Raw genomic sequence first — 16,080 nt, 5'->3', positions numbered from 1 at the left:
GCAGGTAATTACATTATGTCTAATATGTTATACATGTGAAGCGGGTGGGCGATTGGGCAATCATGCAGCACTTTAGGTATTTATACCCCTTGAAAAAGGCTACGCCGAAACGTGCGTTGGGGTGGGGGCCGCCGGTGGACACCTGGACTTCCCATCACTATTGGTATAACACTTTAGTAGCTCTATATTATTAGGGCTTTATGAACTTTCTATAGCACTTTACTTGTTTATTTATATATTACTACTTCTCTTATAGTCTTACTGTGTTGTATTTATTATTAATTATTTATTTATCCATTTACTTGTGTCCATCTGCAGCAGTCGTTGTTTTTAACATTCTTTCAGCCATGGTTCATTGTGTATTTATTTACTATTTCTCATGAATTGTTATTGTATTGTGTTTTTAACAATAAAATTTATACATATTGTAATATATCAGAGGTTCAGTTGTTTTTCTATTGGTGTTTAATTAAATTCCTACCCTACCCCTACCGGCCGTCAAATTTTAAAAATCGCCGGACTTGTATGATTGCTTATAAATCTCCTGAACCAAAGTTGTCCAGACACAGGGATGTTCAGCTGAGGGCATCCTCATTGCATTTACTGTCAGGGTCCATCTGGGGTTATTCAGTTTATGCTAATATCTATGACCTGTGTGTTTAAAGAAAAAAAAATGCAGAAATTACAATACATGCATCTAACATTATAATAAGAATTAGGAATATAATAGTCAGAATGAATCTAAACAGCGATAGAAAAGCCATTCATTAAAAATAAATATTGTAATCATTGACTATTTGAATATTAAGGATAATGTAATGTATTGTTGTAATCCATTGTCATGTAATCCATTATAAAAGAGAGAAAACACACTACTAGAAAACCAAATCTCCTGACAGAACTCGGCTTATATAATATACAACAGCTAAGACCTTGTTAACGTTCGTTCTCATAAAAATGTATAACATAGAAACACATCAAAACACTAATACAATACAACATGATATTAAATAAACCTCTATGTATATAAGGGGCTGTAATGAGATATTAATAAGAATAATAGTGCTTATCATGTCTCATTAAACGCTAGCACTTCATCAAAAGGATGTAAAAATGAGGGGAAAGGAAATCACAGCTAAATAGATGCAATAGGTAAATGGATAAAACTTTCATTTTTTCTACCTACTGTATACGTATCCCATTTCTTATTAATGTGACATTTTACTTTACGTTTCCAAGTTTTCATCTACAATTACTTATGCTTGTTTGAATTTACATCAGATTTCTATTAGTTTCCATTGGAAACTATCAGCTGCTGTGCTTAGTTCTAATTATCTGAGCTCCCATAATGCAATCTGGTGAGAAAACCTAGCCAATCAGTTTGGGCATCTCGCATGTACAATGCTTATTATTAGGCAATCAGTGTCTTGTGTTGGGTACATTCATTGGGTACTGTGTTAGTAAAGTGCATGTGCAGTACAGTATAACATTGCCACTAACCAGTGATGGGGAAAACTGCTCTGTTGATTAGTACCCATGGGGATGATGAGTGTTATGCTGTGGGAGTAGTAGCGTTAAAGGGGTACTCCAGTGATACTTTTTTCTTTCAAATCAGAAAGTCATCCATTTGTAATTTACTTCTATTTAAAAATCTCAGGTCTTCCAATACATAACAGTTGCTATATGTCCTGCAGGAAGTGATGTATTTTTTCCAGTCTTACACAGTGCACTCTGCTGCCACCTCTGTCCATAACAGGAACTGTCCAGAGCAGTAGCAAATCCCCACAGAAAACCTCCCCTGCTTTGGACAGTTCCTGACATGGGCAGAGGTGGCAGCAGAGATCACCATGTCAGACTGGAAATAATACACCACTTCCTGCAGGAAATACAACAGCTGATAAGTACTGGAAGACTCAAGAAAGGAGTAGAAATATAAGTAAATTACAAATCTAAATAACTTTCTGAGTTAATCTGAAAGAATTTTTTTCACCGGAGTATGCCTTTAAGACACATTGCAGAGTGTTGTTACTTACCTGGTGGTCCTTTGTGAGCCCAGCATTCCCCCTTGTCAAGGAAGGTGCTGCAATGATACATATAGTACATACATACAATACATACTTGAAAGTTTACCCACAATTCAGGCAAAGACTTCTTATACAGGATAGAGTTGTGAAGGTAAGTAAGTATGATAGATCACAGCTCCCATTGAGCAGTTTTAGGCAGTGTAGTACATGGCCTGACCTGTGGTAAAGCAAGCACCTATCTGCTAGATAGCTGCTTGCTTAGAGAGCCTATTACACGGCTTGAAAACCATGAAGCCAGGGCTTCACAAACATGGCTAGCAATGTCCGTGCAGCCCTTTTCTCTCATTAGCCATTGGTTGCACTTGGTACACAGACAGATGTGCGGCCGACAGCAGATTATCCTCTGATGTGTTTATAATGAGCAATGAGCCGACTGGTGAGCACATCCCTGATTTGGCAAATAATCTCTCTGTGTGATAGGCCCTTCATTCTCTGACTTGTGAGCACTGCAAGCACTTAATAGTTTTTGGTGGTGATGTGAACATACATATAGGCTAAGTTCACACTACGTAATTTTTGGCCGTCATTGCCAACAGCCATCAAAAAGACATCCGATAGCAAATATCGGACGTCTTTTTGACGGCCGACAACAATGGCGGCTGGAAAATGACATAGTGTGAACTCAGCCATAGACTAGACTTTTTGTGTCGCGAGTGGCACACCGTACTTAATTGGACTGATTGGTCATAAGTAATTTTCAGTCCGGCCTGTCTCAATCTTCTACTCGCTGACTGTCTGACAGCATATAAAAGACACACGACAGCACACTACACCCCCCTGCTCGGCACTCAATCCAACAGCGACAGCCAACATAGACTTATAATGGAGCCTGTCTCCTGCAATCAGTAAGATGGAGCACCGGGGCAGGAAAGGAAGACACATTGCCTCACTCTCTTCCCAGCTTTATCTCATGATTGGAGAGAGTGTGTGCAACATGGCAAAATGTTTTAAATTTATCTTCTGGGATACCCCTTTAACACTTACTTTTTTTTTTTTTCTTTTTAAAGTTGGCCACAATTCCTTACTGCCTTATAGAATATTCAACCAAGCTGTTCTAAGCCACAGGCAGAAATATACAGCTAAATATTCTTCCAGGAGAAGCTTGAATTACCTAAATAAATTGTCGATATTCTGACAGTCGTTTCATGTTGCGGAATTTATTTATTTTATTTTTTTTCAGATCTGCTCATTTTACACTACTCATCTCCAAATATCTTGATCCAAGAAGAAAGGTAAAGAAGAAGACATCTGTCCGGTATTTTGATGGACATGATGTGTCTTGTTATAGCAGTAACAGGTGAAGTCCATCATACATTTTTTCCTGGGACTTTTTCTAAATATTTATTTGCCCCATGGATCATTTCTGCCCATTTGTTCCACAGATCAGACACCTTTCATCTCCAGTTTTGCTTACACACCCATCCAGTGCCCAGTCAGGAGATTGACTTGTCTTAATGTTTTTTCACCTAAGCCTTTCCATGTTCACACGTATATTTCTTTTGTGTTTTGAATCACTGTCTGACTGCATAACCCAGTTACACTTCATCTCCAGCTTCTAGACAGATGGCCAGATATTCTCCTTAAGAATTTTCTGGTACAGTGCAGAATTCATGGTTCCTTCAATAATGGCCAGCTGTCTAGATCCTGAGGCAACACAGCATCCATACATCATGGCAATACTACCTAATTTATGGAATTCTGCTTTTACTTGGCTTCAGACATAATAGAATCGGGGATGACCAAAAAATTCTAGTTTGCTTCTTATAATTTAAGTTTTTTTTTGTTTGTTTTTTTCCATTCACAAATGTAAGGCCCCATTCACATAACATTGTTGGGGGTACATGTTGGAAGACCAGCATACAATGGTGAGGGGTGTTCTGCATGGAAATATTTTTTAGTTACCTGTTTCAGCTGCATTAAAAAAAAAAACTGTACTCACCTCTCCTGCTTCCCCTGATGTTGCCCTGGTCTTCCTGCTTCTGATGGAATTTCATGCAGGAAGAAATTGCCAACTCAGTGACTGGCTGAACTAGCAGGTCCCACCCACATAAAAAGAAGGGGAAAGCCCCTTTAAACACTACCGGATTTTGATTGATCAATCTATCTAATTAGACATTATGTCCATTAAACACTTTCTGGTTAAGATATTATGCCATTCACCATGGAGCTATAATAATCAGACTAATATATTTCAATATGTATATTGAAATAGATACAAAAACAGATATAATAATAAGTATAATAATAATAATAATAATAAGGGTGACTTGTCACACACCGGATCCACAGCGGATTTCACGCTACGGATTCGCAGTGTATCCCTATGAAAATACATACTCGCAGCAGGATTGACATCCACCCCCCCAGTGGCTGGAGCATACATCACCTCCTCCCCGCTCCGGCTCGCTAAGGGGCTCCCGACGTCTGCTCATCCCGCTCAGCCAATCAGTGTGCTGCCACGCCGCAGCGCACTGATTGGCTGAGCGGGATGTCTAGCCGAGTACCCCTGAAGCAAGCCGGAGTGAGAGTAGGTGATGTATGCTCCAGCTGCCAGGGGGTTAACTTACATACACACAGCAGGATTTCAATGTATTCTCTTAGGGACGCATTGACAATGGATCCCCAGCGAATTTTGCTGCGAATCCGCAGTGTGAAATCTGCTGCGGATCCGTTGTTTGTGAAGGCACCCTAAAAATAATAACTAGTGAAGAGCGAACCTCGAGCACATTCAGATTCGTCTAAACCTGAGCATGCAGGATTTGCTCATCTCTAAAAAAAATAAAGAAAAACTCTGGAGAAGACATCTTAAAATAACTAATATGTGCTAGCTAGAGCTACAAACAGATGTTGCATGCATCATTTGATTCTATTGTGCCCTAGAAGCAAAGCAGAATAACCCCATAATACTATATATTGTCACATGGAGCACCATACAAAGGCTGGTTGTAGAAAGCCATGAAGTGGTTCTTCCGAATAGATCTTTAATCACTGTAGATCTCTATGTAAAAAAAAAAAAAACTGAAAAGTTGGGCACCACAAAGTATACATATCAATAGAGTCATCGTGTTGTCCGTGTTACCACATTTGATAAACATATCGTTTGGATAATCTAGCTAAGAATCAGACAAGTTTAAATATTTTTAAAAACACAAAATACATATGTAAACAATGTCCTCACCTCACATTGCTACAGGTCACTGTCATACTGCAATTTCTCAGTTCGACTACTGGTTTTGGTTGAAAAAAGACTTACAGAAATACAATGTGTGAACATACTGTAGTCTTTCTGTGTTTTCAATAAACTCCTGGTTTCGCTTGGAAAAATACTGACCAAAATACTGAGGGAAATACTGTATGTGAACATAGCCAAAGGCTGGACTTTTGCCCCCAAAAAACATGCCACAATTGGTGAATGTTGCAACCAGATGTTAGCTGAGAGTCAGTTGGGAAAAATGAAACACAATACCTACCTGATGTTTTTTGCTATGGTGTTTTTTGGTTTTTTTTCCCCCCAGGTAGTTTGGCGTTTCCATCATATTTGCAGAAACATTGCCAGAAACAAAATACCAAAAGACAACAACCACACATCTTTTTTTGGCCATTTGACCATTTTGCGCCTAAATAACAGCAACAACCATTATTTGGGTGCAAAACTATGGCCATTTAAAAAAAAAAAAAAAAAAACAGCCGTCAAAAGACTTGTTGGCGTGGTCCACAGAAGGAGAAACTGCTGGAAGTTTTTTGAGCAATATTTGTGTCTGAGGGAAGCATCAAAGAAAAGATTATGTTAATAAAAATGGGCTGTCACACCCACATGAAGTCATAAAAGGCAACCAAAACCTAGCCACAAAAATGAGATATGTTGAACATAATAAAAATAATAAAAAAAAAATCCCTTAAAAGTACCGTACCAAAAAACAAAATTTTTTTTTACAGTGGATGGACCCAAAACACCAAGTGAAATGCAAAAACATAATTATTCTGTATGCAAAGATAACAAAAAATATAACAAGGAATAAAACATTCTAGGCATGTTTTGCATGTAAAGCTTTGTTAAGGGAGTCTTATGAGTATTTTTTTTTCTTTTATGGGTACTATGTGAATTGGTTTATACGGACCTTTTTAATGTATATTGTATTATTTGACTTTATTCTGTTATTTGACTTTATTCCTTTATTGATTACTTTCTGTTTTTTATACTTCTTTTTTTTCTAAAAATGTTTTCTTAGTTCACTGACAGTGTAAACTGTGCCTTGTTGTATTGTAGGGTAACCATGGGGGGTTTGTTCTTTGACCCAATCAGAGGTCATGGCATTGTTCTGTGCTTTTTAAATGGTTTTAACATGACTGTTGTTAAGTTACATTATGTTACACACAATAAAAGCCATTAAATGGGGTAAAGGAACAGTCTGTAATATGTTTCTTTCATTGACAGTAAAGTTCACATTACTCTACAAAAAAACTCCAGGTAAACAAATAATAAAACTACATGTAGCCACACAGTTATATAGAAACAACACCACCACAGGTGTTGCTATTAGTTACACCCTTTGCAAAAGCCTGTACTTTTGTGTGTCAGTGGTGATGAAGTAGTGTTAAAATTTCGCCACAAGATGTTGCTATTGTAAGTATATATACTTAGTTGATGCACAGCTGTGGAACTGAAAGGTTATTGTTTATTGGTATGTCACATGGATCTGTAGACCAACGAGCATGTTCTCGTCTTCTGTCCTATGACTTCTCTCTTAACGTCTTCTATATGCACTCTTCACCCATTCACAGTGCACCATATAGGGGGCTGTAGATAGGAAGTCACATGGGTAGAGGAATTGTAGAGGTCTTTTGTCACTGGGCTCTGTGGAGGAAGGACACAAGCCAGAACGCTCTCTACAGCAGTCTAGTTGGGCCCTTGCCCTCTGCCAGGTCCCCAGTCTCAGTGTGAAGTCCAGAAGCAGACTTAGGCACATGAAGTTAAATTTTCCTTCTCAAGTAACTCCACTCGACACTATGCAGTGTTAAACCCTTTACTAGAGAGGACAAGTTAGAGATCATCTCAACCCAAGGAGAGTCACAGTGCAGGACAGTATCCACAAAGCAAGGCTAATAACTGATCCGGATAGAGCAAAGTTGCTAGAAGCCTATGAACTCTATCTCGCAGCGTGGGTGTGGATAGGAAAACCTCAGCATTCCGCTCATCCCAGGAAACAAGGTCTGGGGCTTGTGTCACCAACTAGGACAGGTCCCCCGACACTTGTGGTGCGAAGACCCAGGCACAGGCACAAGTATTCTCTCTTTCTTCTCAAGTATTCTTCTACCTCATCCTCCGACATCCCGGCAGAGCATAGTACTAATTGGGTTGGGACTCTCACAATATCCTCCTCTCTACTCTTATGATTCTCGATTCTCAGCACGCTACTCAGTCCACACAACTGTACTGCTTCGTATTCGCTCACTGCAGATCTAGATCCTAACCTTTCAAGTGTCTTATTAAGTGTGAAGTTCTATGTCAACGCAAAGTTGTATGCCCTGCTGCACACAAGTATTCTCCAAGTAAAGCAAATCTTATTTATGATAGAGACTCTGTGATTTTTCACCCCCCACCAACACAGTACACGAACATTCCTTGGGTCATCTCCCCTTTCTGTTGGTGGCAGTGCCAATTGTCCGGGTGGGTCACTACTCCACTCCGAACCACTGTGACTACAACCCAAGGGACTCCGAAACAGCCCTGCACGTCACTGACCACAAGGGAACAAGATATAGCCGGCCCTCTAAAATAAAAGCAGGTATGCCACCATACCTGTGTGCTCAATCTGCACTGGCATCACAACATAACATCTCTGGGCATGGCTATATCTCGACCAACCACCACCGGAGTGGCGTCACACTCTACCTTCTGGCAAGTGACCGGCCGTACGTCCTCCACACCACCGCAGGAGGTCACCACACGTGCACACACAATATTGTGGGTTTCAAGTCTTCCAGTACTTATCAGCTGTTGTGTGTCCTGCAGGAAGTGATATATGATTTCCAGTCTTACACAGTGCTCTCTGCTGACGCCTCTGTCCATGTCAGGAACTGTCCAAAGTAGTAGCAAATCCCCATAGAAAACCTCTCCTGCTCTGGACAGTTCCTGACATGGACAGAGATGGCAGCAGAGAACTTATAGGTATGGGAAGGCTTGATATTTCTACATTTACAAATCTATATAACTTTTTGAAACTTGTTAATTCAAGATGCTAAATGCCAACACACCAACCAGGCCGCACATCAGAATTACATTTGGCAGCTGATAAGTACTGGAAGACTTCATTACTGGTGGCAGAAGAAGTTGGATTCTTGAACCAAGGAGTCCATGTTTTCCAGGCTGTTAAGTTCATCAAAAGTAATACACTGCAGAGGCCATTTTTCTTCACTCCCTGGATTTAAAATAGCTACCCCCCTTTCTATAGATGGCCCCCTCTCCCCTCATAGATAGCCCCCTCTCCCCCTCTCTATAGATGGCCCCCTCTCCCCCCTCTCTATAGATGGCCCCATCTCCCCTCATATATAGCACCGGCTGATGTGCGGCTGCCGGGGGTGTCCGGACCTATCCCCGGCAGCGCGCGCATCTGAACTCCCTGTACGCCGGGGCTGGGACTTCCGGCACAGGAAGCGAGACGCTCTCTGTACCGGAAGTCAGGGCCCCAGGCGGCACAGGGAGTTTAGATGCGCGCACTGCCGGGGATAGTTTCGGACACCCCCGGCAGCCGCACATCAGCCGGGGGGAAGACGGAGTCAGCCTCTTGTGACCGCAAGCAAAACAATGCTTGCGGTCACAAGAGGGATTGACTGTGGGGGGCTCAGGGGCCCTGCGGGCCCCCCTCGTGGCGGGCCGGGTCGCAGCGGCGACCGCTGCGACCCCGGTAGTTACGCCACTGTTACTAACCACAAAGCTGCCATACCTTATAAGCCCCTGTGTACCGATAAGATAGTACTTTTTATGTTATATTGTGAGGCCGCTTTTTAATGTTTTTTCCTGAGTTACTTTAACTCTGTTGTGTGCATTTTTTATGGGCTAGGCTGAATTAAATAAAAACAACTAAGTATAGTATATATAGTATAGTATGTATAGTATATATACTAAATATATTAAAAGATTATAAATAAGAAAAATCTCACGCTGGTAAATTGACAAAAAAAAAAATACTGGACAATTCCTTAACTCTTTTAAGTCCCCAGTCTGCCCCTGCTGCATTCATAGCTAACAACTGTCTGCTCAGGCCCATCTCCTCCAGACTGATCTTCTTCTATACTAATGCACTTAAGCTTCAGTATAATAACCTAGCAGCTCATGAGCTTATGATAGCAGACAGCATCCCCTGTCAGCGCAGCCATACTAGTACATCATGTTGAAGGAAACGCACCAGAAAAGATGAGAGCAGCTGTGAAGTATTAAAATCCCCACAAGGCCCTTTGCTGAGTATCAGCCAAGTATTCATAAAGTTGCAGGGCTGCCACTTGCCAACCATCCATAAATTTAGAGGCAGTCTGTAAGAATGGGTGATGTTCTTCCATGACAGCCACAGATTGGCTAGTCCACAGTAGCAGTGCCTAAAAGGAAAAGACGGCAAACAACATTGTCTACACTGATTTCAGTTTACACTGATCTTTTATTTCTAGTATACATCTATCTTGTATTGCATGTGTTCTTATTACTATATTATACGCCTGCATTTGTACTATAGAAGGGTGCAACTTTTCCCATCATGAAATTTCACATATACAGTACATACTTGTCAATTTACTTATTAGGATTTTCAGCTATCAACCTTCTTTTTGTTTAAGGCTGTGATCACATATTGCAGTTTCAGTGTGTGGTATCCCACTAGGGGTGTTACTACTGTTCACACCCTTCGTAAAAGTCTTTACTTTTTGTGTTCCTATTGCAGCCAAAGTATTACTGAAAGATGACCACTAGATGTCGCTGCACTGTATATTGAAGTATAGAAGCTGCACGGCTGAGGTATCTCAAAGGGTTTTTGTATTTGTATGTGCCAGGAAGTTAGTCCCTTGGGTGAAGGAGGAGTCTTAGTTGAGCTTTGGTGGAGAGAGGACACAGCTCAGATAGCTCTCCACAGTGATTCTACCTAGGCCCTGGCCCTCTGCCAGGTCCCCTCTACAGAGAAGTCCTAGTCTTAGTTAGTACCCCGCATGGGTAGGACGCAGGACAGTGACCGCTTACAAACTTCTTTCTTGAAGCAGCAACACGCTGAGTGATGAAGTGCTAAACCCTTCAGGAGAGGACTAGCCAACAGATCACCTCAACCCACGTCGAGGACTAGGAGTAACCTACATTGCAGGACAGTATTCATAAAAGAGCCAAAGAGCTAGGAACGGATCCGGGTGGAGCAAAGTTACTGGAAAGTCTATGAACTCCATCTCGCAGCACAAGTGTCAACAGGAAACCCTCAGCACTATGCTCATCCCAGGTAACTAGGTCTGGGGCCTGTGTCACCCATCAGTACCGTTCAGCCAAAACTAGTGGGCATAAGGTGGTGTGAAGACTATAGCAAAGGTCAAAACACAGGCACAGTTTGTCGTCTTCTTCTTCTACAAGTATTCTTCTAAACACTCCAACATCCCAGCAGAGCACATTACTACCTGGGTTGAGACTCTCACGGCACCCTCCTCTCTACTACACTACCTCAGTACAACCTTACCAACTGTACTATATGCTACTCAGCACTTGTCACACAGATCTGGTGGTTCTATGTTCGAGTATTTATTAGAACTGTATGTGTATGTCAAGATCCGTTGTATTACCTGCTGCACATTTACAAGTAGTAAATCAAGTCAACGTTATCACTAGAGTCTGTGATTATTCACTAACACATGCACAGCACTTACACCGCAACCTTGGGACATTTCCCCTTTCTGTGGGTGGCGGGTTCTACTATTCGGGAGGGTCATTACACCGCTCTGGCCACCTGTGAACACACTTTCCCAAGGGACCCTACAGCAACCCAACAGGACACCGACCAAAGGGGAGAAGGGTACAACCACCCAAACTCCTTAAAAGCAGGCGTGCCATCACACCTGTGTGCCCACCAGGCACTGGTATCACGTGACAAACACTTAAGATCCGTCTGTATCACGGCCATCCACCACCATAGGGGGCATTACACATCCATCTAGCAAGTGACTGGCCATCCCACCTCTACAACACTATCCAGGAGCTCACCACAATTGAAGTATTGCATAATTTCTGTGAAGATGCTAAAGTACTGCAATGAAACTCCAATGTGTGAACATAGCCCAAAAGATCTCTTGTTGATAGAATACTGGCACATTATTTACTGTACCAAGCATACTAGAGACTTCTGTTCTTGTGGTCTCTAGGGATCCCACTAGTTGGACCCCCGACGATCAACTAGTTATTACACATTGTGTGGTTAGTGAAATAACTTTTTAGGAGACCCCCCCTTTAGAAAAAAAAGAGATACAGTGCCACAAAATGCATTGATTTTCTGGGTCCTCCAGAACATTTATATCATCTCAACTAGAGATGAGCTAAGAAGCTAGAAATTCATTTTGCGAGTTTAGCAAATTTTCAGTCAAACTAGTTAAGATTCGATTCACAAATCTTAATAAGTTTTACCAAAAATTTGTGAAGCTCGTAAATCCTGAATTGAATCTTAACGAATTTCAACAGCCAAAACTATAGTAGGACTATTACTGGGACTATTACAGAACGGCGAATTTGTGAAAGCATGTTGTTTTAAAAGTGTCAAAAATCGAAAAATCACAATTTAAAAAAATGTCAATTAGCCAGTCATCCAATTTCTTCCATTCCTCTACTCTATCTTTATATCGCTCTGTTAGTCTCTCTCTGCTCTGCTGTAACTGCCTGCTGCCATCCTGCTCTCTCCTCCACATACAGCCGACTGACCACCTCCGTTACCGAACCGCCTTATATAGAGGGGGAGGTGCTGACATCACAGAGGGGCCTGTAGCTGATTGGACGGGCGCTAGGGATTATGGTTAATACCTTTCTGCCGTCCTGTGATGCTCCAGACAGCATGTGCGTCCGCTATTTTTTTGTTTTGTTTTTTGAAGGAAAGAAAGAAAGAAAAGAAATAAATGTCTCTGTTTTACCTAAAGGAAATTGTGCATATTTATAAACTTTGGGGGAAATATATCAAACTGGTGTAAAGTAGAGCTTTCTCATTTGCCCCTAGCAACCAATCAGATTCCACTTTTCATTCCTCACTGATTCTTTGGAAAATGAAAGGTGGAATCTGATTGGTTGCTAGGGGCCACTGAGCCAATTCTACTTTACACCAGTTTGATAAATGTCCCCCTTTAAGTCTTTGCTAAATAATAGCTTTGGTTTCAATTTGTTACAACCTCACAGGTGTGGATCCATTGTGTCACCTGTAGAGATGACGGTTGGGCAGGCAGGTGCGGTAGGGACAGTTGCAGGAGGGTTAGCACATTTCAGCGTAGCTGTGTGGAGCAGATCCAGCAGGTGGCGCAGGTGAGCAGAAGATGATGCAGTAGAGCTGACAGCTTGCAGAGCTGGATGATCGGTGATAGCTACTACAGCCAGATGCATGGATGCAGAAGAGTCCACAGCATATTGTGTAGCAGAGCTAAGTGAGTGCACAGAGTGGCTATAGCCAGATGAAGCAGAGTCAACTGGCCTGATGATACACAGAAGAATATGCAAGGTACACAAGGGTCAGGCAGAAGCAAGGTCAGGAAACAGGAACTGGTTAAATACAGGATACTGGTCACAGTAGCAGTACTATGTCGTTGCTCAGGCCTAGGAAAGCGGATAGAGTCACCCCAAATAGATGGAGCCAGACGGATGTAGGTGGGCAACACCTTAGAGAGGCATGCACTAAGGGTATGTTCACACTGAGTAAAAGAGGCGGAATTCCGCCTGCCTCAGTGTGACACTGCTTCCCTATGAGAGAGAACACGCTCCTCCGCTGCCGTGGCTCTCCGCTCAAAGAAGTGACATGTCACTCCTTCAAGTGGAGAGCGGTGGCAGCGGAGGAGTGCACGTTTTCCCATAGGGAAGCAGTGTCACACTGAGGCAGGCGGAATTCCGCCTGTTTTACGCAGTGTGAACATACCCTAACTCTATAAGTTGCAGCCACAGCATGTGTGTAGCCCCTAGAGGACAGACCAGGAACTGCAGGCATGTTGCAAACAGCAAGAGAATTGCCAGTGGTGGAAGGATATGGCAGTCAGTGGACAGATGGAACAGAAAAAGTGTGCTGAAGGAGAGTGAGTGTTAAAGCACGCTGTACGCTGGTGGGCTCCGACCACCAGCATTACACTTTTATAGATACATTGAACTTTTTATGAAAACGATGCACACCTTGTACTGCTCTGTGCTGCTCTATAATGACCTCAGGGCTGCTGCTTCTGAGGATGTCCCATAGAGATATAGAGCAGCAGGATCCCTTCTTCTCTGTTCAGTGTATGGGAGACCTCATAGCAGCTAGTCTACACTCACTAGCACAGAGAAAACTGAAAATTATAGATGAAGTATTCAGAGGCAAAATTGGTGAAATGATAAACAATCCAATACAGTAACTTGTGGTGCTGGGTAATTTATACAAATCCCATTAACCTCTATGGGAGCTACATAAATTAGCCTGTTGTTTTTTCACATGGTGATCACCTAAGGCTGCAGCCAGTCGGCCAGATGGGTCTAGGGTTTTGGAAGGATGGGCCCTGTTCTCAAAATATGTGCAAGTTGCAAAGGTAGATGACCATCCACCAGACATTTATGGCATATCCTATGGTTTGAAAAAAATATTAGAGATGGTAATACACCTTTATTAATGTTATACGCAATCCGGACCAAATAAGTGTACATTACTTATCAATGTTACAGCTACCTAGAGGAACATACAACAGCAACATGAATGTTACTGGCCTAGAGCACTGCACTGAATCACTGTTACGGGGATACTGGCTCAGAACAGTACATGATAGTCATGTTATAGCAATCGCCCTGAGGAATGTCAAACTCAGCGTAGTGAATAGTCAGACATAGAACATATGAGTGTAACCAGGTCATGTGATATAAAGATTAGCCTAAAGCATACAAGCTATGTTACAGTGATTATACGAGTACAGGACCTGGGATATTAGGAGTTTTGTTTTTACAAAAGTTTAAAAAGTATATAAAATTTTGTACAGTAGATGTATTATATAAACATAACTGTAAATATTTAGATATTTAGATGTATATTCAGATATAAAGCTGCTCCACTCCTTTTCATAGACTATTCAGTAGTACAACTTAGCTACCATTCCCATGAATAGGACTAACCTGCAATACCAGACACAACCTACAGATGAGGATGGCACTGTTTCCAGAAAAATTATTTTAATTCAATTTATCAGCCTTTGGAACTATCAAGCTTTATAATCTCTAAGGGCCGGACATTTTTAAAGAAAACTTTGGCATATGTCATTTTTCTTAGCTGGGAGTCATTGGGTAAAAATGAAATGCAATACCCCCAGGATTTTTTTTGGTTTAGCGGGGTTTTTTTCAGGGCAGTTTGTATTCTTTTGCCTAAAGTAATTTACATTAAAATGAGAAAAGTCTCTATCACTATTGATCACAGCATTTAAAGCGAATGTACAATTTTCCGATTCCCGCTCACAGCACCTCGCTCCAATACAATTAATGGAGCAGTGTCACAGAGGGGAGGGGTTTCTTTAGGCCCCGCCTCAATGACACTGTGAAATAAAAGTTGCTTTAAGCCCGGATTCCAGCTTCAGGAGACAGACAGACCTGGGACCAGTCGTGGATTAAGAACCACAACAGAGCAGTACCAGTAGTTTTGTGCATCCAGTGATACAAATTCACTTCAAACAAATAAATGACCAACATCAGAGTGATATCCAATGCGGACGTTACTGATGGGTATCAGCTGCAGATAAGAGTGGGGTATGGTCTCGACTCACCCTACCGATGCTGTTACTGTAAGTTATTGGTCAGTAGAGGGTTTTAATATTCATGTGAATATCAAAATGAAAGAATAATCAGGGAAAAATGCCATGAAGAAAAATACAACAAAAAATGCAGGGACTAAAAATAGTCTTCTGCAGTAATAAAGAAAAAAAATCATTAGTTGTAGTCTAGGTATAGCCCCATGGTCGGAGCATTCAATTGCTGGACATTGAAAGGGTTAGCACAGCTGTAATGTTCAGGCAGAGCTGTGACCCACTTGCACAGAAGAGAAAAGGCTATCTGGGGTGGAGCAGACCAGATGTGAGGAGGGCGAGAGGGAACGCACATCAAGGCATGAAGGAACCAGAGAAGCGTGGAAGAAATCAGATGGGGTGTAAAAATAAATCGGACGACATCCGATTTGGGAATTTGAAAAATTACGTGAAGGCTAAAGCAAAATACACAAAATGCTAAAAAAAAATCATATTTAAAAAATGATTAAAAAGTTGAAAGTGGAGGAACATGTGGTACGAGGAACATAAAAGAAATGGAAATGCGAAATGCGTGGAGGGATAGGGTAGCAGACGGCTCCTACATTAGAGAGGGCCACTCTCTCCAGCTCTCTTTAATCTTTTAATCTTTTCTATTTTAATCGCTCGCTACTGAATTGTGTACGAAAACAAAATAAATAAATTAATCACGCTGCCGGTGACAGAGGAAAAGTCTGGGATGGATTATCCTGCAATAAACAGGGACACACAATGAGTCATTTATGAACATGAAAAAATTAAAAAATAATCATGGGTTCAGGCCTTTCCTTTCAAACCGGTGACGTCACAAACCAGTGGGGAAGAGTCACCAAGCTGTGTAATGGGTAGAAGGAGCGGTGGGCATGCCGTTTGCCTTTTGTGTGTTGGTGGGTTACGGGTGATATTTAGTAAAGTTGTGGGGCTTTTACCTCTGCAGCTACTGAATTGTGCCGACTGCTGAGAGAAAAATGAGCGTGTTTGCACTTAGCTTTTTCTCTTGCCAGTT

This window comes from Dendropsophus ebraccatus, chromosome 4 (genome assembly GCF_027789765.1).
Source record: "Dendropsophus ebraccatus isolate aDenEbr1 chromosome 4, aDenEbr1.pat, whole genome shotgun sequence".
NCBI lineage: Eukaryota > Metazoa > Chordata > Amphibia > Anura > Hylidae > Dendropsophus > Dendropsophus ebraccatus.
Note: the sequence above shows the minus strand (reverse complement) of the source record.